We start from the raw sequence: 25,615 nt of genomic DNA on the forward strand, positions 1-25,615 counted from the left end.
GGTGTTACATTATTCAGAATGCTACCGATCAGGAAAAAAAAGAATGTATTGGAGCTGCTCGGGGGGACTTTTGTCACTGATTCCTGAATGACAGTTCAGTAGTAGCGGTGAATGAAATTAACCCAATCTGCAGATTAAAGAATGATCCAACCAAGACTGTAGTTGAATTCAGTCATTTCGTGTGAGCACCCTGCGGAATCGGGATCCACACAACCATCTCCCACAAACCTCAATACCTTTGGGTATTTCACTCAGAAGCTCACGCGTGACCTATAACCGCACCTGGTGCAACTCATGTTCCATTCCACTGGCCAAGTCAGCTGTTCGCATTTTCATCCAAGGACAGACCGAACCAGTCGATGGCACTTAACTTCAAGCAATGTCAGGAAGCTCAAAACAGCGTCCCTCCTCTAAGACTTCGGAAAACGTGTCTCTCTCAGTGAATGAGAAGATCCTGAGAGAATGTCATTTGTTGTACATGGACTCCGAGTGCGGTAAATGTGCTATTGAACATATAAATTCAGTATATTTATAGGCAACAGCTCAATCCTACTGCAGTGCATGTTTGTATGACACAAACATGTTTCAGATACCAACGACTATATTTTTGTATCTGTGAGGTGGATCTCGGGGTTCAAGTCGTCTGAAATGGCAGCAATTCATCTTTGTATATTTCCATCTATGAGTCTTTCCCTCCTTCTCCCTCCCTCTCTTCCTCTTACCATCACGCTCTCTCCTCCTCAATCTCTCTTCCCCATTCCAACACAAAGAGTAAACATGCTCCTTCCACATCTAGGCAAACCTAAATTTGACCGCTGTTGAATATTCGATAGTATGTTTAATCACAAATATGCAATAGATGTAGCCTTTATGATTCACTCTTGGACACCAGAGCATGTAAATTTTCAAACAGCGGGAATGAGGCAGAGATCGAGAATGGAGTCATCATTTTTAAGTTTAAGGAAATCGGAAGAAGATTCCCAAAATGACGAAATTGGAATGACATTCCCAGACTGCGGCAAAGGGAATGAGACTAAAAGTGTGAAAGAACCCATCAAAGCTTTATGCTTGGAGGAATATGAAAACTTCTGGTGAAAGTGGAACGCGAAAGTGGCAGGATATAGGAATGGATATTTCTGTTTCGTCTTATGTCAGTGGTAAAAGGATAAAATATGATCGTAAGCGAGTGAGAGAATTCGAACGAGGATGGAACATTCAACCAGAAGAACACGGTTGAGAGGATGAGAGCAAAAGGAATAGGAATGAGCTTTCAAATGACTGGACGAATGTGAAATTCGGACACTTGGGGAACAGAAATCCGGTTCAAGAAATAAGCGAATTGATGGAGATTCTCAGAATCAGGGAACAGAATCTGGGAATGAAGTGCGAAACATTGAGTGACAAAATGACAATAAGCCATGATTTTAGGAATTGAAATAACGTTTATAATTTGAAAATAGGCTTGATCTCCACAGTCATAAAAAATATGAATAGAGGTGTTAGTGGAGAGATTTTCTCCGAGAAAGGAAATAGATGGTCTTCTCGAAGAATGAACAAAGACGAAATTCCCTCAGGGAACCATATCTGTAAAACGAAGAGAGGGAGTGAAATTATAAGCATGTAAGAGTTGGTGTCAAATGTCGAGAGAGAGGGAATCAAGTTCCAATATGCAGTTCAAATACTGCACATGGGATGGAGATTCTATGAGATCAGTTCAGAAAGAGGAAAGTGTAATATCAGACTCAGAGCGACGTAGCAGGAATGAGATTAAAAAATGAAAACATGCCATTGAATTTATCTCTGTGATGGAACTGCAATTATATTCTCAGAGTGAAAGCAATTAATTTTAATATTGAGAGAATTCAATGGAAATTCCTTGAGTAAAAATGGAAGTGCGATTGAGTATGAGAAAATATGTATGGGATTTTGAATGTGAAAATAGAATGGGAGAGATGATAACAAAGCAACGTTACAAAATAAGTGTAACATTCAGGGTGCTAAAAAGTTTCAAAGAGATTTTCAGACGGAGTTTATCGGAATGAAACTGACGGTAAGATTCAAGTGGGGACGAGGAAGGTTGTTTTCAAGCCATTGCATCATCGAGAATGCTAGTTACAACTACAGAGTCGGACTGTGAGAGAAATGCACTTTAACAAGTGGAGAAGCAGGAAATAGCCAACGTTGCGGAAATATGAGAATAACTGACATTTTCACTTTCTCTCTTTGTTGTTGCTATTTGATGTTCTGAATATTGCCAGAGTTTTATTTATGTTTCAGATTTCTCGGCCTCTGCATCTTTTCTCGTCTGTCAATCACCGTTTGTTGAATTGATTTTAAATTACGTATCATGCATTATTCTTCTTTTACAGGGCTAGTGAGCATCGCCCGACAGCTGGGCCCCAGTCTCTTGGCTCCAAGACAAAAGATTATAGTGATGCTCATGGAAAACCATTAGGCCGGCAAGAGTTCCTTCATGAATTGGTGAGAACGAGCTTTAGTATAGAACAGCAAAACGGACACATCTATTTCCTCTCTTGGTTGGTGGGTAATTCATTTAGCTGTGAGGGTTAACTGTGAGACTCAACTCACTTAATCTAACAGCTACTGGGATTATATATCGTCCATTGGAAGGATTTTTTCCATTTCTCACTATTTGTCTGTCTCCACTCTATCTGTTCCCTGGATAATGACTTCCAATCCGTGACATCCGAAATAACCCCTTTCTCTGATAAACTCGGATCGCTCCTTACTGGCGATGATAAAGCCCACGTTTGTATCTCCTCTTATTTTCCTAATTCAGTCTTTGACCACCTACCACAGGAAGAAAAAGGACCGAGTATCTCTGGTCCTCACTTTCTTCTTCTTCATCATCCACATCCGAGATATTATTTGACACTTCCGTCAACTTCGATGTGATACCACTAACAACCATATCGTCCCCTCTCAATTCTTCTTCATTTTCGCCGGGATCTTTCTGTCCTAAACCCTCTGGTTCACTCTTCCATTCTCACTCACATTTCCATCCCATCCACCACAGCTCGCTCTAATTGTAGAAAGTTCTAAACTTGTCGCTGCATTTTCTCGCTCATCAGGAACATAAACTGTCGTCCTAAGTGAGATAAAACTTTACATGGACATTTTCCAGCCTCATCCACTACATGATTTGAACTCGCTGTGGAATCATCTTGATTGGTGAGACCAATCTCAGATTAGCTGGCTGCTTTACTGAACACAATATCTGTGTTTGTAGTTCTTAACCTAAGCTTGCTGTAGACAATCATTTGAACTACCCCAACTCTTCCTACAATGACGCGTTAGTTCGTGTCCTCATCGTTTGTTGAGTGACGCTAAATGTAAATTTCTGGAACAATACATCATATTCTTCATGGACAGTTTAAACTTAATAGCATTAAACATCGATTTTCCTTATGTTAGATACCGCAAACACTTTCCAACATTTCTTTCCCCACTCCTGTACTTATTTACCCCTCTCTATATTTTCTTCCTTCCTAGTCGTGTCTCCCTCTGCCTACCTCTTCATCTTTAGAACCCTCTGCCCTATACACAACAACTATGAGCCCCAGAAATTTTATTCCTCCCTTAGATAATTAATTTTACCCCTTCCCTCTGGTCATGATAAAGGATTTAGACCCCAAAGGCTGACTGACTATTTGTACCCATGGATGCTATAAGACCTGTTGAGCTCCTCCGGCACTTCTTCATTTGCTTAATGTTCCAGCATCTGCAGCTTGCACGTTAATTTCACTTCACAGAAAGCCTTAGTTATGCGAATGGGCAGAGGTACAATGCTTTAAATTATTTAAACGAGAATACGATCATGCAGCAGTGGAATGAGCGTCAGAAAATTATCATGTCAGACATCTTATCTTGTATAGAAAAAGATATTCTTTCCATAACCAAACAAAACTGCATCTCTGAATACCACCTATCTAAAGACAATACATTTCTATTCTTCCAAGTAATCGCTATACATTTCTTGGCCACTGCCAGCGCTAAGTAAATAAAAGAGATCTGGTAATTATCTAATTCTAAATCAATGAAAATGTAAAAAAGATGTCTTTTTATGAGTTAAAGTCGACCCCATTTATGATTATATAAAATTTAAATAAGTATCTCTTTATTTGCATCTCAGCATCCCTGAATAGAAACATCTTGTATGAAAATAATGCCTAGTTAAATTAAAAACATGTCACCACATAGAGAAAAAAATGTGCCATAATAGCGGTGCGGTCTCCAATTTACTGTGCAATGCGACATTCGTGGAACAGCTGCATTTGGAACTACTGATTTCTTACAACATCACTTAATGTCTAGTTTCCATACTTTAGTTTCTGGTCCATTCGAAGGGACCTTATAAGTATACATTCATTAAATTATCTCTGGATTTGTCTGTTAGTCTCACTCCATTCTACCAATTAAGGATCTTCTTATCATCTCCCAGGCTGGTAATAAGAAAAGAATGCAGCCCCCCTTTTCTCTTCCAGTCACCAAGTTAAAACTTACATTTTTAACATATTCTTACAATCTACTTTCTCATTCACTTATTTTTATCATTTCGTGACAACTTATAACTGAATGATCAGATGAAAAACAACTTCACATAAGCAGCAGAGAAGTATTATTGAAAGAAGAATAATTGATAGAGTGATAAATTCCTTTCCAAGCCATTGTACTCAAAGTGTTCCAAATTATTATAGGATCAGTGTAATAATACTGGACAATGAAGATTTTATTCACTAAACACCTTTGGGTTTATGTTTTGAATTTTTGGCAGCTGGTCATGAAAATCACCTTATTACTGTCCTATCACATACACTTTTCTAGATATGGCATATTTTTGTGATTTCCTGTCATATTTTAAATCTACTTGTATATTGCCCATAAAACAAGGTGTTTTGGTCAGTCCAAGCATGACCGAGTATGCACTCAATGCAAGTGCGATGCAAATAATTTTGCATAGGTTTGGGCATGCTTAGTCAGGATAGATGCAGACAGGCTATAAACACAGCTCACATATACAGATGCTGTGCATTACATTGATTATAGATTGAACGCATGTTAATGCACTTGTTCTTCAGCCAATAGTATAGTGAGTACAGTTATGTCTTCTGGAAGATCGAATACACTATAAATATCTCATTAATGTCCTTAAAGATTTGGTTAGTTATTGTATAAGACATTGGTAGAGCCAAATTTAGAGTGCTGTGTGCAATTCTTATAACTACAGGAGAGATATCAATAAAATTGAAAGAGTGCAGGGAAGGTTTACTAGGATGTTGCCAGCACTTCAGGAAGGGAGTTACAGGGAATGTCTCTGGAGTGTTGAAGAATGAGGGGAGAGTTGATGGATATAATACAAAATTATGAGATAGAGTAAATATAAGTAAGATTTTTAGACACTAAACAGAGGGCATGGGTTAAGGGTGAAAAGGGAAATGTTCTGGAAGAAAAATAGTTTGGCATAAACCAGAAGGGCATAATTGGAGTCACGTGATGGAGTAGTGGCCAGTCATGAAAACCAGCCCTCTCCAGGAAAATAGAAAAAAAGTTAGGAAAAAGCAAAGCTTAATAGAAATAGAGTACAAGAAATAGAAGATAAAGATACAGAGAAGAGAAACAAGAAGAAAGTAAGAACAGCTGGAAAAAAAGAAGAAAAAAGTCACCAGAGAAGAAGGAAGAATGCCTTACCTGCAGGAAGGAACAGGACACTGTGGTGATGAGGAGCGCCCAACCCTTGAGGTCAGTCCCTGCCCTACAGAATTGCGAACCCCGATCGGTGGACTGGAAAAATGGCTCTCTGAGCCAAACAAAAGTGCGCAACTGCACAATCTAAGGTAAAGGAAACCACCGACAGGAGGGGGGCTCTGCCAAGGAGAGGGCAACCAAGGCATGACCAGCTGAGGGACACCCAACACCAGGAAGATGAGGAAAGCAGCAGGAGAGGGAGTGTAGTACCAGGTGAGGAAGAAAGTTGATGGGGTGAACGGCAAGAAGAGCAGCAGCAGAAGGCTCGACAGATGAGCAGCCCAGAAGGGGAGGACCAACAGCAAGAGGCCAAGCAAGAAGAGACCCAACAAAGTGAGACAAGCAACTCATCCGAAAAACCAGAAGAGACACAGATACAAAGAAGAGAAGAAGAAGAAGACACAAACATAGGTACAGACACAGAAGAAGAGGAAGAAGAAGACCAAGATTTTCCACAGAGAAATAGAAAGTAAAACAGATGGACAGAATATAGATAATTTTTTTTGAAGAACAAATGAGATCATTAAAAGAATGGTTGTCATTAGAATTTAGTGCAATTAAAATAAAAATGAAAAGAACAGAAGAAAAAATGCAAAGATTAGAGCTAGTCATGACAGAAATAGGGAAAAGATTAGAAAATGTGGAAGAATGAGAAACGGCTGTAGAAATAGAAGTAAATGACAAGAGGAAAATTAGAAGAAAGTGATAAAAAAAATTAAAGAGACAAAAGAGTTGTTAGCTCAGAAAATTGATAAGTTGGAAAATTATAGTAGACGAAACAACATAAAAATAGTGGGCCTAAAGGAAGATGAAGAGGGCACAGATATGAAGGAATTTATAAAAGAATGGATCCCGAAGGTCCTGGGAATGAAAGAAATGCAGGAAGGAATGTAAATAGAAAGGGCACACACAGCACTAGCTCCAAAATCACAGACACATCAAAAACCAAGATCGATTTTAGTAAAATTTTTGAGATATACAACAAGAAAATATACTGGAGCAGGGAAGGAATAAAATTAGAGAAGATAATAAACCATTGGAATACAAGGGTCAAAAAATATTTTTTATACCCAGACAAAAGTTTTGAACTCTTAAAGAAGAGGAAGGAGTTTAATACAGCAAAATCGATCCAATGGAAAAAAGGATATAAATTCACGTTAAGTCATCCAGCTGTGCATAAAATATTTATAACCGGGGAGCAAAACAGACTGTTCTCAGATCCGGAGGAAGCACAATAATTTGCAGAATGCTGTAGGACAAAAGGAGAGATGACGAGATGTAATAAGTATGAAGAACGGTGATAAAGTGTATATAAAGATGTAAAAACAAAGTATATGTAAAGAACTAAAGAAGGGAAAGAGAAGGGAAGGAAGGAAGTAAGGGAAAAAAGGGAGAACTTTGTTATATGTGTAAAAAAAGTGTTTTCTGGGGGGTTGCGGGGAGAGAATAACGGTCACTGCAAAATCAGTTGACGCTTGCAAGCAGGATCGCTTGTGGGAGTTGTGGTTGCCCGGCAAGGGATAAGGGGCAACTCAGAGAGTAGGGGGGGGGTATTTGGGGTTAAGGTAATATTGGATGTGGGAGTTGTTGGAGTATTTTATGTTTTAAATGTGTTGTCATACAAGGAGTTTAAAAAGGGAAAACTGAGAGATGAAAATGAGGAAAAGGGGGATGGTGGTGGTGGTGAGGATGCAGAAATGAGGTGTAAACAGGATATGAGATGCTCTCATTGAACTATATAACTATAAACATTAATGGAATACATAACCAAATTAAATGAAAAAGGCTATTAAATTTACTGAAAAAAGAAAAAAATAGATATAGCATTATTGGAGGAAATGCATCTAACTGAAATGTAACATAACAAATTAAAGAGAGACTGGGTAGGACACGTAGTGGCAGCATCATATAATTCAAAAGCTAGAGGTGTAGCTATATTAATTAATAAAAATGTACCAATCAAAATAGAGGAGGAAATAATAGATCCAGCAGGGAGGTATGTAATGATAAAGTGTCAGATATATTCATAATTTTGGAATTTGCTCAGTATATATGCACCTAATAAGGAGGATCAAAAGTTTATGCAGGATTTTTTTTTGAAGTTTGTAGATACACGAGAAAATATATTGACAGGAGGGTATTTTAACCTTAATTTGGATCCAATGTTTGATAAAACTGGACAAAAGACAAGTAAAAAGAATAAAGTGGCCAAATTTATGGTTAAATCAATGCAGGAAATGAAACTTATGGATATATGGAGGAGGCAGCACCCACGAGAAAAGGAATACTCATATTAGTCAAGTAGGCATAAAACATACTCAAGGATTGATACATTTTTATTGTCAGCCCATATTCAAGGGAGAGTTAGGAAAACTGAATATAAAGCTAGATTACTATATGATCATTCACCCCTGTTATTAGCAATAGAACTGGAGGACATCCCACCAAGAACATATAGATGGAGGTTAAACTCCATGCTACTTAAAAGGCAGGAATTTAGAGAGTTTATTGAAAGCTAAATTAAAACATATTTTGAAATAAATACGGAATCAGTGAAAAACAAATTTATATTATGCGATGCAATGAAAGCCTTTATTGGAGGGCAGATAATAAGTTATGTAACTAAAATGAAAAAGGACTACAATCGGGAAATAGAGCAGTTGGAAAGGGAGATAGTACAGAAATGGAACTGGTAAAAAGGGATGATATAATGAAAAGGAGAAAATTGGCAGACAAAAACAATAAAAAATGAAACATTACAAATGTACAAGGTGGAGAAGAACATAATGAAAATAAAGCAAAAGTATTACGAACTTGGAGAAAAAAAAAAACACTTAAAATATTTGCCTGGCAAATTAAAACAGAAAAAGCTAAAAGAACTGTATTGGCATCAAGGAAAAAGGACAAACAAATTAAATACAACACAATAGAGATTAAAGAGCTTTAAGGAGTTTTCTGAACAATTATACCAAACTGAGAACAAGGGGAAAGATGATAAAATAGGAGAATTTTAGCTAAAATTGAACTGCTGAAATTGCAAGAAGGGGAACAAAACAAACTGATAAAACCATTTGAAATAGAGGAAATACAGGATATATTAAAAAAGGTGCTGAACAATAAAATGTCTGAAGAGGATGGATTCCCAATTGAATTCTATAAAACATTGAAAGAGTTATTAATTCCTCCTCTCCTGGAAGTAATGAACCAGATAGAAGAAACACAAAACTCGCCAGATTCATGTAAGACACCAATAATTACAGTAATACCAAAGATGGGAAAGGATCCACTAACACCAGCATCATATAGAACAATATCTCTACTTAATTCAGATTATAAGATAATAGCAAAATTATTAGCATACCGATTGGTCGATTGTGTACCAAAAAGTGTACAACAAGATCAAACTGGATTTATTAAGAAAAGACGAACAGTGGATAATGTCTGTAAACTTATTAATCTAATTCATCCTGTTCAAGGAAATAAGAAGCCAACAGTTGCTGTTGCTTTAGATGCAGGAAAAGCCTTTGACAGAGTAGAATGGAATTATTTATTTAAAATATTACAGAGGTTCAATCTACTAGGAAAATATATTAATTGGATAAAAGGATTATATAATGGACCATTGGCGAAGGTAACAGTAAATGGATATGTCTCAAACTAATTTAAATTAAGTAGGTCAACTAGACAGGGATGTCCATTATCCCCCTCATTGTTTGCTTTAGCAATAGAACCATTGGCAGAACTGATAAGAACAGAAAATAAAATAAATGGGATAAAAATAATATTTACAGATGATATCATAGTATACTTAACAGAACCAGAAATATCAATAAAAGAATTACATAAGAAATTGAAGGAGTATGGAGAAATATTGGGGTACAAAGTCAATGCAAATAAAAGTGAAGTGATGCCAATGAGTAATGCGGATTATACAGAATTTTAAAAAGAATCACCATTTAAATGGCAAACACAAGCAATCCGAAACATAGGTATTAGGTTAGATAATAACTTAAGCCACCTGTACAAACTAAATTATCTGCCACTAATAAAGAAATTGCAGGAAGACTTAGAACATTGGAAAGAATTACCGCTAACATTGATAGGGATTACATTAAAATTAATGTCTTCCCAAGAATACAATACTTATTTCATTCATTATTTCCTTTAACAGAGAAATTCATTAATGAACTAAAGAGAATAATAAGGAAATTCTTGTGGAAAGTGGGAAACCAAGGATAGCATTAGATAAATGAACGGAGTGGTTTGCAGTTACCAAACTTTAAAAATTATTATAGAGCCACACAATTAAGGTATTTATCAGATTTTTACCAGAAAAGGGAAAAACCAGACTGGGTTAAGATAGAACTAGATAAAATAGGGGAGAAGGTACCGGAACATATATTTAATAAGTGTGATGAAAAGCTGGTACAATATAAAAGCTCACCAGTACTGCATCATTTACTCAATATATGGAAGAAGATCCACTTAGAAAGGAAAAAAAAAACGAATTACCAAATACCAAAATTACTATTGATGGAAAATCAACGAATCCTTTTGACAATAGATAATCTTTCCTTTAGAGAATGGGAGAGAAAAGGAATCAAAAGAATAGAAAATTGTTTTTTGGGAAATAATTTATTAACATTTGAACAGTTGAAGTACAAATATGGAATAATTCACGGTACAATGTTTGCATATCATCAACTGAAAGCTTGGCGGGAGTCACGTAATGGAGTAGTAGCCGGTCAGGGAACTCCAGCCCTCTCTGGAAAAGTTTAAAAAAATACACAAAACACAAAGGTACAAGAATAAAAATTAAAACAAAGTGAAAATAAAGGTGGGAAGAAAATGGCAGCGAAGAAAGAAAAGTCGAAAGCAACGGGAAGAAGAGAAGAAGAAAAAATGTCGGAAGAAGAAGGTGAAGGCCTTACCTGTTCGAGCAGGCCCGCCGTGGAGAGAGAAGCCCACTCCCTAAGGTCAGTGGAAGTCCCGAGCTCGGGACTATAAAAATGGCTCGCGAAGCCAAGTAAAAGTGCGCAACCGCGCATGAAAAAAAAACACTGATGGGAGGGGGGACCAGCTGAGGAGTCGATCTCCACAGCTGAGGATAACAGCTGCAACACAACAACAGGAAGAGAACATAGAAAATAAAGAGAACAGGAAAGAAGAGAGAAAAAAGAAAACAAGGAAACAACAGATGGCCAACCCAGAGGAAGAAGAAGAAGAACATAGAGAAATGGAAGAAGAAGGGAAAGGCAAGACAATGGATATATATTTTTTTAAAGAATATATGGAATCAGTAAAAGAATGGCAATTACAAGAATTTAGTGAAATAAAAAGAAGAATTAAAAGTGCAGAAGAAAAAATGAATAGAATAGAGATGGTCATGTCAGATATAGCAAAAAGATGGAAGGTGGAAGAACGAGAAACAGCCGTAGAAATGGAAGTAGAGGACTTAAAAAAGAAATTAGAAGAATCTAATAAAAAAGTTAGAGACACAAGAGCTGTTAGCTCAGAAGATAGATATAATGGAAAATTATAATAGAAGAAATAATATAAAGATAGTGGGACTTAAGGAAGATGAAGAAGGCAAGAATATGAGAGAATTTATAAAAGATTGGATCCCAAGGGTCCTAGGAAGACCAGAATTACAGGAAGAAATGGAAATAGAAAGGGCACATAGAACATTAGCCCCTAAACCACAGCCACAACAAAAACCAAGATCCATTTTAGTAAAATTCCTCAGATATACAACAAGAGGAAAACATATTGGAGAAAGCAATGAAGAAAATAAGAGAAGACAAAAAGCCACTGGAATACAAAGGTCAAAAAAAATTTTTCTATCCAGACATAAGTTTTGAACTCCTGAAGAAGAGAAAGGAGTGTAATACAGCAAAAGCGATCCTATGGAAAAAAGGATATAAATTTATGCTAAAGTACCCAGCGGTACTTAAAATAGTTATTCCAGGGCAGCAAAACAGACTATTCTCGGTTCCGGAGGAAGCACGAAGTTTTACAGAACAACTACAAAACAGGCAGAGAGATGAAGACATGTAACGAGAGTAAAAATGACCACGAACTATATGTATGTGTGTATATGGGTATATATATATATATATGTGTGTGTGTATGTATATATGTGTGTACATGAGTGTATCCATATTTAAAGGAAAATATATAGAGTATAGCTAAGAATTAATAAGGGAATGAAAGGGAAGAGAGGAAGTAAGGACGGAATTAAGAGAGTGACTTTTGTTATATATGAAAATTGAAATCTTTTCTAGGGGGGATGGGTGGGGAAGAGTTACGGTCACTGCGAAATCAGGTGATGCTTGCGAGTGAATTCGCAAATCCAAATGGAGAGGGGAGATGTGGTTGCCCAACAAGGGATAAAGGGCAACTCAGGAAGGGGAAGGGATAGTGGGGTTAAAGAAATTTTAGATAGGAAAATAAGGGAAATGTTTGATGTTTTAGAAATGTTGTCTTATAAAGTGTTCAAAACGAGAAAGCAGAAATGGTTAAGAAGGAAAGGTGATGATGAGGAAACGGAAAGGAAAGAGAAACAAAGTATGAAATGGCTACGATGAACTATATGACTTTAAATATTAATGGAATACATAACCAAATCAAAAGGAAGAAACTGCTAAATTTACTGAAAAATGAAAAAATTGATATAGCATTCGTGCAAGAAACACATTTAACTGAAATGGAGCACAAGAAATTAAAGAGAGATTGAATAGGACATGTAACAGCAGCGTCATATAATTCAAAAGCTAGAGGAGTAGCTATATTAATCAGTAAAAATGTACCAATTAAAATAGAAGAGGAAATAATAGATCCAGCAGGGAGATATGTAATTATAAAATGTCAGATATATTCGGAGTTTTGGAATTTACTCAATGTATATTCACCTAACGAAGAAGATCAAAAATTTATGCAAGATCTTTTTTTGAAGATAGCAGACACGCAAGGGAACATACTAATAGGAGGGGATTTCAATCTTAATTTGGATTCAAACATGGATAAAACTGGGAAAAAAATTAACAGAAAGAACAAAGTAACCAAATTTATAATTAAATCGATGCAACAAATGCAACTTTTGGATATATGGAGGAAACAACACCCAAAGGAAAATGAATATTCATATTATTCGGGTAGACATAAAACATACTCAAGAATAGACCTATTCCTGTTATCAGCTCGTATGCAAGACAGAGTAAGAAAAACAGAATAGAAAGCTAGAATATTATTGGACCATTCACCCCTGATATTGACAATAGAGTTAGAGGACATCCCTCCAAGAATTTATAGATGGAGATTAAACTCCATGCTACTTAATAGGCAGGATTTTAGAGAATTAATTGAAAGACAAATTAAAATGTACTTTGAAATAAATACGGAATCAGTGAAAGATAAGTTTATACTATGGGACGCAATGAAAGCGTTCATCAGAGGGCAAATAATAAGTTATGTAACCAAGATGAAGAAGGACTACAATAAGGAAACAGAGCAGTTGGAAAGGGAAATAGTAAATATAGAAAAAGAATTATCAATGAAGGAAGACACAACTAAAAGAAGAGAATTGGCAGATAAAAAAATAAAATATGAAACACTACAAACATTTAAGGTGGAGAAGAACATAATGAAGACAAAACAGAAATATTATGAACTAGGAGAAAAAACACAAAATTCTAGCATGGCAGCTTAAGACAGAACAAACTAAGAGAATGGTATTGGCATCAAGGAAAAAAGACAAACAAATCACATATAATCGAACGGAGATTAATGAAAACTTCAGAGAATTCTACGAACAATTATACCAAACTGAAAACGAAGGGAAAGAAGACAACATAGATGAATTTTTAACTAAAATTGAACTACCAAAATTGCAAATAGAGGAACAAAATAAATTAACAGAACCATTTGAAATAGTAGAAACACAAGAGATAATAAAAAAAAAACTACCAAATAATAAAACACCAGGAGAGGATGGATTCCCAATAGAATTCTATAAAACATTTAAAGATTTATTAATTCCTCCCCTCCTGGAAGTAATCAACCAGATTGATAAAACACAAAGCTTACCAGATTCATGCAAAACAGCAATAATTACAGTAATACCAAAGACAGGGAAAGATCCACTCGCACCAACATCATATAGACCAATGTCTTTACTTAACACAGATTATAAGATAATAGTTAAACTATTAGCAAACAGATTAGCCGACTATGTACCTAAAATAGTAAATCTAGACCAAACTGGATTTATTAAAAAAAGACGAACAACAGACAATATTTGTAAATTTATTAACTTAATTCATGCAGTAGAAGGGAATAAAGCTCAAACAGTAGCAGTTGCTTTAGATGCAGAGAAGGCCTTTGACAGAGTAGAATGGAATTATTTATTCAAAGTATTACAAAAATTCAGTTTACCAGAGAAATATATTAATTGGATTAAAGCATTATATAAGGGGCCTTTGGCGAAAGTGACAGTAAATGGATATATATCAAAGCAATTTAACTTAAGCAGATCAACAAGGCAGGGATGCCCACTATCACCTTTATTGTTCGCGTTAGTTATAGAACCACTAGCAGAATTGATAAGAACAGAAAATAAAATAAAAGGGATAAAAATAAAATACAAGGAATATAAAATCAGTTTATTTGCAGATGACGTTATAGTATACTTAACAGAACCAGAATTATCAATAAAAGAATTACATAAGAAATTGAAGGAATATGGAGAAGTGTCGGGTTACAAGATTAACGCAAATAAAAGTGAAGCAATGCCAATGAATAATGCGGATTTCTCAAAATTTAAGAAAGAATCACCATTCAGATGGCAAATGCAAGCAATACGATACCTAGGTATACAAATAAATAAAAACCTCGGCCATCTATATAAACTCAATTATTATCCACTAATGAAAAAATTACAGGACGACTTAGAGCATTGGAAAGACTTACCACTAACACTAATAGGAAGGATAAACTGTATTAAAATGAACATTTTCCCAAGGATACAATACCTATTTCAGGCATTGCCAATACACTTGACGGAGAAATTCTTCAAGGAGTTAAAGAAAATAATAAGGACATTTTTATGGAAAGGGGGTAAACCGAGGATAGCACTAGATAAATTAACAGAATGGTATAAACAAGGAGGCTGACAACAGCCAAACTTTAAAAATTATTATAGAGCCGCACAATTAAGATACCTATCAGATTTTTATCAAACAAGGGAAAAGCCAGATTGGACTCGATTAGAACTAGATAAAATAGGGGAGAAGATACCTGAACACATATTATATAAATGGGATGAAAAATTGGTACAACGTAGGAATTCTCCACTATTACATCATCTGCTCAATATTTGGAAGAAGACTCATGTAGAAAGGAATAAAACAAATTACCAATTACCAAAATTAATAATGATGCAAAATCAGTTAATCCCTTTTACAATAGATAACCTTTCCTTTAGAGAATGGGAGAAAAAATGGATCAAAAGATTAGAAAATTGTTTTTCAGGAAATAAATTACTATCCTTTGAACAAATGAAGGATAAATATAATATAACTCAAGATGCAGTGTTGGCATACTACCAACTGAAATCCTACTTTAAAGACAAATTGGGAAGCAGTCTGAGGTTACCAGAGGGAAGTAATTTTGAATATGTGATTACAGATACAATGATAATCAAAAAATTTATAACAAATATGTATATTAAACTGCAAGAAAAGGAGAATGAGGAAACAAATGGTAAAACTAAACAAAAATGGGAACAAGATTTAAACATAAAGATAAAGATAAAGAAGGAAACATGGGAGAAGTTATGGTCTGGAACTATGAGAAATACAATAAACATGAGGTTACGTATGATACAATATAACTGGATACCTCACAAGATCATTACACCTCAAAACTTAAATAAATGGGACCCAACAGTATCTGACAGATGTTTTTGATGTAAAAAAGAAATGGGAACAACAATTCATGCAATCTGGATGTGTGAGAAAATGAAAAAAATTTTGGGAAGATCTAAACCAGATATTAAATAAAATTACAGAAAGCAATATACCAAAAAACCCAGAGATCTTCCTCCTAAGAAACATAAAAAACCAAGAATTTGGACTTGTTTTGGATGGTGCACATAAAAGATTTGTTAGGATAGCCCTAGCCGTAGCAAAAAAATGTATTATGTCAGCCTGGAAATTAGAAGATAACTTGAGAATACAACAATGGTATATAGAAATGAATAAATGTATTCCATTAGAAAAAATAACATATAATTTAACAAATAATATTACAATATTTGAACAAATATGGGAGCCATACATGAAACACAATAGACAAAACCTACTGGGGTCATCTACTACCTAAAATGACAGAAGGAGAAGGAAATGAAAAGAATTGACTCAGTGGAATTTCTTGTTTATTTTTATTGAGTGACAATATTGTTTGACTGGTTTAATGTATCTTAGATTCTGTACTTTAAATGAATGTGGGGGGGGGGGAAGGTAGGGAGGGTGGGATGGGAAGAAGGAGGGGGGGAGAAAACGACACTATATATTTGAAAAGGAAAATGTATGTATCTTGATCAATGTGGTTTATAGTGTGAAAAATAAAAAATTAAAAAAAAAACTGAAAGCTTATTTAAAGGATAAATCGGGAAACAGACTGAGATTCCCAGAAGGAAGCAGCTTTGAATATGTGATTACAGGCACAATGATAATTAAAAGATTTATAATGAACATGTACATTAAGCTGCAAGATAAGGAAAATGATGAAATAAGCTATAAACCCAAACAAAAGTGGAAAAAGGATTTAAACAAAAAGATAAAAAATGAAACATGGGAAAAGTTATGTTCTGAAACTATGAAGAATATAATAAACACAAGTTAATGCATGATACAGTATAATTGGTTACACAGGTTATATATGTTTTAGCTGTAAGAAGGAAAGTGAATACATTTTGAGAAGATCTAAATCAGATATTAAATAAAATCACAAAAAATAACATACCAAAAATCCAAAGATCTTTCTTCTAAGTAATATAAGAAGTAAGGAATTAAGCTTCAAATTGGATAAAGCGCAAGAATGATTTATTATGATAGCCTTAGCAGTCGCAAAAAGATATATAATGCCAACTTGGAAAATGGAAGAGAGCCTGAGAATACAGCAATGGTACATCGAAATTAATAAATGTATTTCATTGGAAAAAATAACATATAATTTAAAAAATAAAATGACATTATTTGAACAAATTTGGGAACAATATATGGAATATAACAGAGAGGGCTTCCCTTGGACCTTCACCCCCTAAAACGATAAGAAGACAAAACGAATTGATCCAGTGTGTAAAAAGTAGATGACACATTTTCTTGTTTATTTTAACATTTTTAACACTTCTCATTTTGTTTATATTCCTTTCTTCTTTCTTTTTTTCTTCCATTCTAACTCTTAACTGTTCTTTCTTTTCTTGAGACTGTAGGGGGTGGGAGGAGGGGAGGGAGGTGATGGGGTAATATCATCATATATTTGATATTGAATATATTATTAAATCTTTGAAATATATTTGAAAGCATGTATGGTTGCAATTTTTAAATAACATTAAAAACATAAGAATCCGGGGAGGAGTCACGTGATGGAGTAGTGGCCGGACAGTGAACTCCAGCCCTCTCCAGAAAAGTCGGGAAAAACAAAGGAAAACACAAAGGCACAGAAATAAAAGTTAAAGAAAAGTGAGTATAAAGGTGGAAAGAAGATGGCGACAAAAAAAGAAAAATCGAAAGCAACGGTAAGAAGAGAGGAAGAGAAGACAACGGAGGAAGAAGGTGAAGGCCTTACCTGTTCGAAGAGGCCCGCTGTGGAGAGAGAAACCCGCTCCCTCAGGTCGGTAGATAATGGACTACAAAAATGGCTCGCTGAGCCGAGTAAAAGTGCGCAACCACGCATGCGCGACTCCTCGCACATGCGCGATACGCATGAAAAAAAACACACCGACGGGAGGGGCGACCAACTGGGGAGTCGATCTCCACAACCGGCAACGACAGCTGCAGAACACCTGCAACAAGAAGAGACCACAGAAGACAATGGAAACAAGAAAGAAGAGAAGAAAAGGGCAACAAAGAAACAACAGATGGCCAGCCCAGAGGAAGAAGAAGAGGAAGAGGAAGAGTACAGTGAAATAGAAGAAGAAAAGAAAGGCAAGATAAAGGAGGTACTTTCTCTTATTAAAGGATACATGGAGTCATTTAAAGAATGGCAAACACAGGAATTTAATGATTTAAGAAAAAGAATAAACAACACAGAAGAGAAAATAAATAAAATTAATATGACCTTAACAGAAATGGGAAATAAAATGGACAAGATGGAAGAGCGGGCAGTAGCAGCAGAAATGGAGGTAGAAGACTTAAAAAAGAAATTGGAGGAATCTAATAAAAAAGCGATAGAGACACAAGAACTGTTAGCTCAAAAAATAGATATAATGGAAAATTATAACAGAAGAAATAACATAAAGATAGTGGGCCTTAAGGAAGATGAAGAAGGCAAGAATATGAGGGAGTTTATAAAAGACTGGATCCCTAAGACCCTAGGATGTCCAGAACTACAGCAAGAAATGGAAATAGAAAGGGCACATAGAGCATTGGCCTCTAAACCACAACCACAACAAAAACCAAGATCTATTGTAGTAAAATTCCTAAGATATACTACAAGAGAAAAGGTACTGGAGAAGACAATGGAAAAAGTAAGAGAGGGCAACAAACCACTGGAGTATAAAGGGCAAAAAATCTTCATTTATCCAGATATAAGTTTTGAACTCCTAAAGAAGAGAATGGAGTTCAATACAGCAAAGGCGATTTTATGGAAGAAAGGGTATAAATTTATACTAAAGCATCCAGCGGTATTGAAAATATTTATTCCAGGACAACAAAACAGACTATTCTCGGACCCAGAAGAAGCACGAAAATTTGCAGAACAATTACAAAAGTAGACTGAGGGATGAAGACGGGTAATGAGAGTAAAAATGATCACGATTGATATGTATGTGGGTAAAGAGGTATAAGAATGAATAGATAAAATGTGCATACGTGAAGGTATCTGTACTTAGAGGAAAATATAGATAGTATAGACAAGAATGAATAAGGGAAGGTAATGGAATAGAGAGAATAAGGAGGGAATTAAAAGAGTGACCTTTGTTACATATGAAAAGTGAAATCTGTTCTGGGGAGGGCTGGGTGGGGAGAAATAGTGGTCACTGCAAAATCAGTTGACGCTTGCGAGTGAATTCGCAAACCCAAATGGAGAGGGGAGATGTGGTTGTCCGACAAGGGATAAAGGACAACTCAGGAGGGGAAGGGGAGATTGGGGATAAAGAAGATATGAATAGGAGAATAAGGAAAATGTTGGATGTGGTAGGAATGTTGTCTTATAAAGAGTTGAAAATAAGAAAACAGAAATGGAAAAGGAGGAAAGGTAATGATGGAAAAACGGAAGGAGAAGATAAACAAAGTATAAAATGGCTACGCTGAACTATATGACTTTAAATATTAATGGAATACATAACCAAATTAAAAGGAAGAAACTACTAAATTTACTGAAAAAGGAAAAAATTGATATAGCATTTGTCCAAGAAACACACTTAACTGAATTGGAGCACAAGAAATTAAAGAGAGATTGGGTAGGACATGTAACAGCAGCATCATATAATTCAAAAGCAAGAGGAGTGGCTATATTAATTAGTAAAAATGTGCCATTTAAAATAGAAGAGGAAATAATAGATCCAGCAGGGAGATAGGTTATGATAAAATGTCAGATATATTTGGAGTTTTGGAATTTACTTAATGTATATTCACCTAACGAAGAAGATCAAAAGTTTATGCAAGATATATTTTTGAAGGTAGCTAATACGCAAGGGAACATACTAATAGGAGGGGATTTCAACCTGAATTTGGATCCAAATATGGATAAAACGGGGAAAAAAATTAACAGGAAGAACAAAGTAACCAAATTTATAATTAAATCAATGCAAGAAATGAAACTTTTGGATATATGGAGGAAACAAAACCCAAAAGAAAAGGAATACTCATACTACTCGGCTAGACATAAAACATACTCAAGAATAGACCTATTTTTGTTATCAGATAGTATGCAAGATAGAGTAAGAAAAACAGAATATAAAGCGAGAATACTATCGGACCATTCACCCTTAATATTGACAGTAAAGCTAGAGGACATCCCTCCAAGAATGTATAGATGGAGATTAAACCCCATGCTACTTAAAAGACAGGATTTTAGAGAATTTATTGAAAAACAATTAAAAATGTATTTTGAAGTAAATACGGAATCAGTGGAAGATAAGTTTATACTATGGGACGCAATGAAAGCATTCATTAGAGGGCAAATAATAAGCTATGTAACCAAGATGAAGAAGGACTATAATCAGGAAACAGAGCAGTTGGAAAGGGAAATAGTAAACATAGAAAAAAAATTAGCAATGAAGGAAGATACAACTAAAAGAAGAGAATTGGCGGATAAAAAAATAAAATATGAAACATTACAAACATATAAGGTAGAGAAGAATATAATGAAGACAAAACAGAAATATTATGAACTAGGGGAAAAAACGCACAAAATCCTAGCATGGCAGCTTAAGACAGAACAAGCTAAGAAAATGGTATTGGCATCAAGGAAAAAAGACAAACAAATTACATATAATCCAAAAGAAATTAAGGAAAACTTTAGAGAATTCTATGAACAATTATACCGAACTGAAAACAAAGGGAAAGAAGGGAAAATAGAGGAATTTTTGACTAAAATTGAACTACCAAAACTACAAATAGAGGAACAAAATAAATTAAGAGAACCATTTGGAACAGTAGAAATACAAGAGATAATAAAAAAATTACCAAATAATAAGACACCAGGAGAGGATGGATTTCCAATAGAATTCTACAAAACATTTAAAGACTTATTAATACCGCCCCTCCTGGATGTAATCAACCAGATTGATGAAACACAAAGCTTACCTGATTCATGTAAAACAGCAATAATTACAGTAATACTAAAACAAGGGAAAGATCCACTCTTACCAGCATCATATAGACCAATATCTTTGCTAAACACAGACTATAAGATAATAGCTAAACTATTAGCAAACAGATTAGCAGAACAGGTACCGAAAATTGTAAATTTAGACCAAACTGGATTTATCAAAAAAAGACGCACAACAGACAATATTTGTAAATTTATTAACTTAATTCATGCAGTAGAAGGAAATAAAGCACCTGCAGTAGCAGTTGCTTTAGACGCAGAGAAGGCCTTCGACAGAGTAGAATGGAATTATTTGTTCAAAGTATTGCAAAAATTCAGTTTACCGGAGAAGTATATTAATTGGATTAAAGCATTATATAAGGGACCGTTAGCGAAAGTGACAGTAAATGGACATGTATCAAAGCAATTTAACTTAAGCAGGTCAACGCGGCAGGGATGCCCACTATCACCTTTATTGTTTGCGCTAGCTATAGAACCACTAGCAGAATTGATAAGAATAGATAATAATATAAAAGGAATAAAAATAAAAGACAGGGAATATAAAATCAGTCTATTTGCGGATGATGTTATAGTGTACTTAACAGAACCAGAACTATCAAGAAAAGAATTATATAAGAAATTGAAGGAATATGGAGAAGTGTCGGGTTACAAGATAAACGTAAATAAAAGAGAAGCAATGCCTATGAATAATGCGGATTTCTCAAAATTTAAGAAGGAATCTCCATTCAGATGGCAAATGCAGGCAATAAGATACCTAGGTGTACAAATAAACAAAAATCTAGGCCAATTATATAAACTCAATTATAATCCACTAATGAAAAAATTACAGGACGATTTAGAGCATTGGAAAGATCTACCACTAACACTGATAGGAAGGATAAACTGTATTAAAATGAACATTTTTCCAAGGATATTATACTTATTTCAGGCATTGCCAATACAACTGACAGAAAAATTCTTGAAAGAGTTAAAGAAAATAATAAGGAAATTTTTATGGAGAGGGGGGAAACCGAGGATAGCACTAGATAAATTGACAGAATGGTATAAACAAGGAGGCTTACAATTGCCAAACTTTAAAAATTATTATAGAGCCGCACAATTAAGATACCTATCAGATTTTTATCAAACAAGGGAAAAACCAGACTGGACGAGATTAGAATTAGATAAAATAGGGGAAAAGATACCTGAACACATATTATATAAATGGGACGAAAAATTGGTACAACATAGAACTTCTCCAGTATTACATCATCTCCTCAATATTTGGAAGAAGATCCATGTAGAAAGAAATAAAACAAATTATCAATTACCAAAACTAATATTGACGCAAAATAAGCTACTCCCTTTTACAATAGACAACCTTTCCTTTAGAGAATGGGGAAAAAAAGGGATTAAAAGAATAGAAAATTGTTTTTCAGGAAGTAGATTCTTATCCTTTGAACAAATGAGAGATAAGTACAATATAACTGGAGATCTTCTTCTTTGGCTTGGCTTCGCGGACGAAGATTTATGGAGGGGGTAAAAAGTCCACGTCAGCTGCAGGCTCGTTTGTGGCTGACAAGTCCGATGCGGGTCAGGCAGACACGATTGCAGCGGTTGCAAGGGAAAATTGGTTGGTTGGGGTTGGGTGTTGGGCTTTTCCTCCTTTGCCTTTTGTCAGTGAGGTGGGCTCTGCGGTCTTCTTCAAAGGAGGTTGCTGCCCGCCAAACTGTGAGGTGCCAAGATGCACGGTTTGAGGCGTTATCAGCCCACTGGCGGTGGTCAATGTGGCAGGCACCAAGAGATTTCTTTAGGCAGTCCTTGTACCTTTTCTTTGGTGCACCTCTGTCACGGTGGCCAGTGGAGAGCTCGCCATATAACACGATCTTGGGAAGGCGATGGTCCTCCATTCTGGAGACGTGACCCATCCAGCGCAGCTGGATCTTCAGCAGCGTGGACTCGATGCTGTCGACCTCTGCCATCTCGAGTACTTCGACGTTAGGGGTGTAAGCGCTCCAATGGATGTTGAGGATGGAGCGGAGACAACGCTGGTGGAAGCGTTCTAGGAGCCGTAGGTGGTGCCGGTAGAGGACCCATGATTCGGAGCCGAACAGGAGTGTGGGTATGACAACGGCTCTGTATACGCTTATCTTTGTGAGGTTTTTCAGTTGGTTGTTTTTCCAGACTCTTTTGTGTAGTCTTCCAAAGGTGCTATTTGCCTTGGCGAGTCTGTTGTCTATCTCATTGTCGATCCTTGCATCTGATGAAATGGTGCAGCCGAGGATGGAGATACAGCGCTGGCATATTACCAACTGAGATCCTACTTGAAGGATAAATTAGGAAGCAATCTGAGTTTACCAGAGGGAAGTAACCTTGAATATGTGATTACAGATACAATGTTAATCAAAAGATTTATAACAAATATGTATATTAAACTGCAAGAAAAGGAGAATGAGGAAACAAATGGTAAAACTAAACAAAAATGGGAACAAGATTTAAATATAAAGATAAAAAAGGAAACATGGGAGAAATTATGTTCTGGAACGATGAGAAATACAATAAATACGAGGCTACGTATGATACAATATAATTGGTTACACAGACTATACATTACACCGCAAAAGTTAAATAAATGGGACCCAACAGTATCTGATAGATGTTTTCGATGTAAAAAAGAAATGGGAACAACAATTCATGCAATCTGGACATGTGAGAGAGTAGAAAAATTTTGGGAAGATCTCAATCAGATATTAAATAAAATAACAGAAAACAATATACCAAAGAATCCAGAGATCTTTCTCCTAAGTAACATAAAAAACAAAGAATTTGGATTTGATTTGGAGGATGCACAAAAAAAATTTGTTAAGATAGCCCTAGCCGTAGCAAAAAAATGTATTATGTCAACCTGGAAATTGGAAGATAATTTGAAAATACAACAATGGTATATAGAAATGAATAAATGTATTCCATTAGAAAAAATAACATATAGTTTAAGAAATAATATTGAAATATTCGAACAAGTATGGGAGCCTTACATTAAATACAATAGCGAAAACCTACCGGGGACAAACATTACCTAAGTTGATGGAAGGAGAAGGAAAGAAAAGAATGGACTCTGTAGAATTTCTGGTGTATTTTTGTTGAATGACAACATTGTCTGACTGAATTAATGCAACCTAGATTGTATACCTAAAATGGATGAGAGGGGGGTGGGGTGGGGGGGGTGGCTTGGGAGGAGGGGTGGGGGGAGAAAAAGTCACTGTAAATGTGTGGAAAAGAAAAAGTGTATATCATGGCTATTGTGATTTATGGTGTGAAAAATAAAAAATTTAAAAAAAAAAAAAAAACATAAGAATCCTCCCCCTCCACTTCTGCACCAGATCCCCAGCCCTGCATTCCCATGTTTAATCCTATTATTGTCCTCAATATCAGGGGAACTTGGAGTTATGCAGAAATTAAAACTCTTTTGAGGTACTGCTTTTTAATCTTCCACCTAACTCCCTATATTGAGTCCAGGGCCTCGTTCCTTCTTCTAACTTTATTATTGTTACTAACATTTCAATGAACTCATCTGTTCACCATCTTCATTGAGGTTATTCTGCATCACACAGGTATGTATATTTTTGTCTCTGACACCCTGGAGGTGACATATTCTATCTGATCCCCCAAACGATCATGTTTCATTCTACTAGCATTCACCTTGTCTCTGCTACCCCTTGAGCGATTGTGTCACCTACCTGGCTGCTTCTGTCTCCTGGTAAGTTATCCCGTAGCAGTATCGAGAACAATATACATGTTACTGAAAAGAGTAATCACAGTGGAATCCTGTCCTGGCCAAACTTGAACTGGCTAAATAAAAAAGGCAGAAATTTATTCAGCATACTGGACAATGTTTTTTCCATACACTGTAACACTCAGGGATACAAGACTTTGCAGATGCTGGAATCTGAAGCAATAAACAAACTCCTGATGGAACACAGGACCAGCACCATCTGTGGAGAAAATGAACTGATGACTTTTCAGTTCGAGACCCTGCATTTGGACATAGTAACAATTGGAATTTAGCCTCCAGATAAGCACAATATTTGAAATGCATCATATTCATTCACAATAATTGTTCTGTGGGTGAAAAATTGGCATTCCCCTTAAAGAAGTATTTGTGATCTAATTTGAACAAATTGAAATTGGAAACACCTGCTGTGGTGCTGCGTAATTACTCTATTGCCCTCATAAGCTGGCAGCCAGGATGAAATTGTTTAGCATCTGGAAATTGGTAATCTCCAATAATTATTAGAGATATAAGACCTTAGTTTATGCACTTTATTTTCCATAGCACATACACCGATGTAATTAATCAAAAATACCTTAGAAGTCTGCACGGTTCACGAATTATAGACAATAAATGCTTACCATTCTAACAAAACCCAGATGCGACATGTGGCCAAAAGTAATTTAATCAAAATTGTAGAGTATTTTTACTAATTTGAATGAATTCCCTCATGTAACTGATGTCATCACCATTGGGATTTACTTTGGTCTGGTAATCAACTAATTAAAATGCACTTTCATTGTTCAAACACTGCACATTTAAAGGATGATACAACCTCACAATTTTTGTGGAAACCTCTCAACATGTAACTTTTTTTGTATATTTTATTTATAATTCAGAATAAGGGATGCAAACAAAAAATAAAGTACAAATATACATGTTTTATCCCATATAATCGCCCCCTCCCCACCCCCCCACTAGCTACCCCAATAAAAAGAAAGAAAGAGTTCAACACTTATAACAATCAACCAGTCACCATGTTTGGTG

The 25,615-nt window shown here is 35.6% G+C and overlaps 1 protein-coding gene across 1 annotated transcript in view; it reads left to right on the top strand.

Annotated features, from left to right (window-relative positions):
* Positions 1 to 2,273: 2,273 nt before the first annotated feature.
* LOC138764897 (probable G-protein coupled receptor 139) overlaps positions 2,274 to 25,615 on the top strand; it is a 43,473-nt gene continuing 20,131 nt past the window's right edge. Inside the window, exon 1 of the mRNA XM_069941330.1 lies at positions 2,274 to 2,481. The gene's annotated coding sequence lies outside the window, so the exon portion shown is untranslated. The remainder of the gene's footprint in view (positions 2,482 to 25,615) is intronic.

Source organism: Narcine bancroftii, chromosome 5 (genome assembly GCF_036971445.1).
Source record: "Narcine bancroftii isolate sNarBan1 chromosome 5, sNarBan1.hap1, whole genome shotgun sequence".
In the NCBI taxonomy this organism is placed as follows: Eukaryota; Metazoa; Chordata; class Chondrichthyes; order Torpediniformes; family Narcinidae; genus Narcine; species Narcine bancroftii.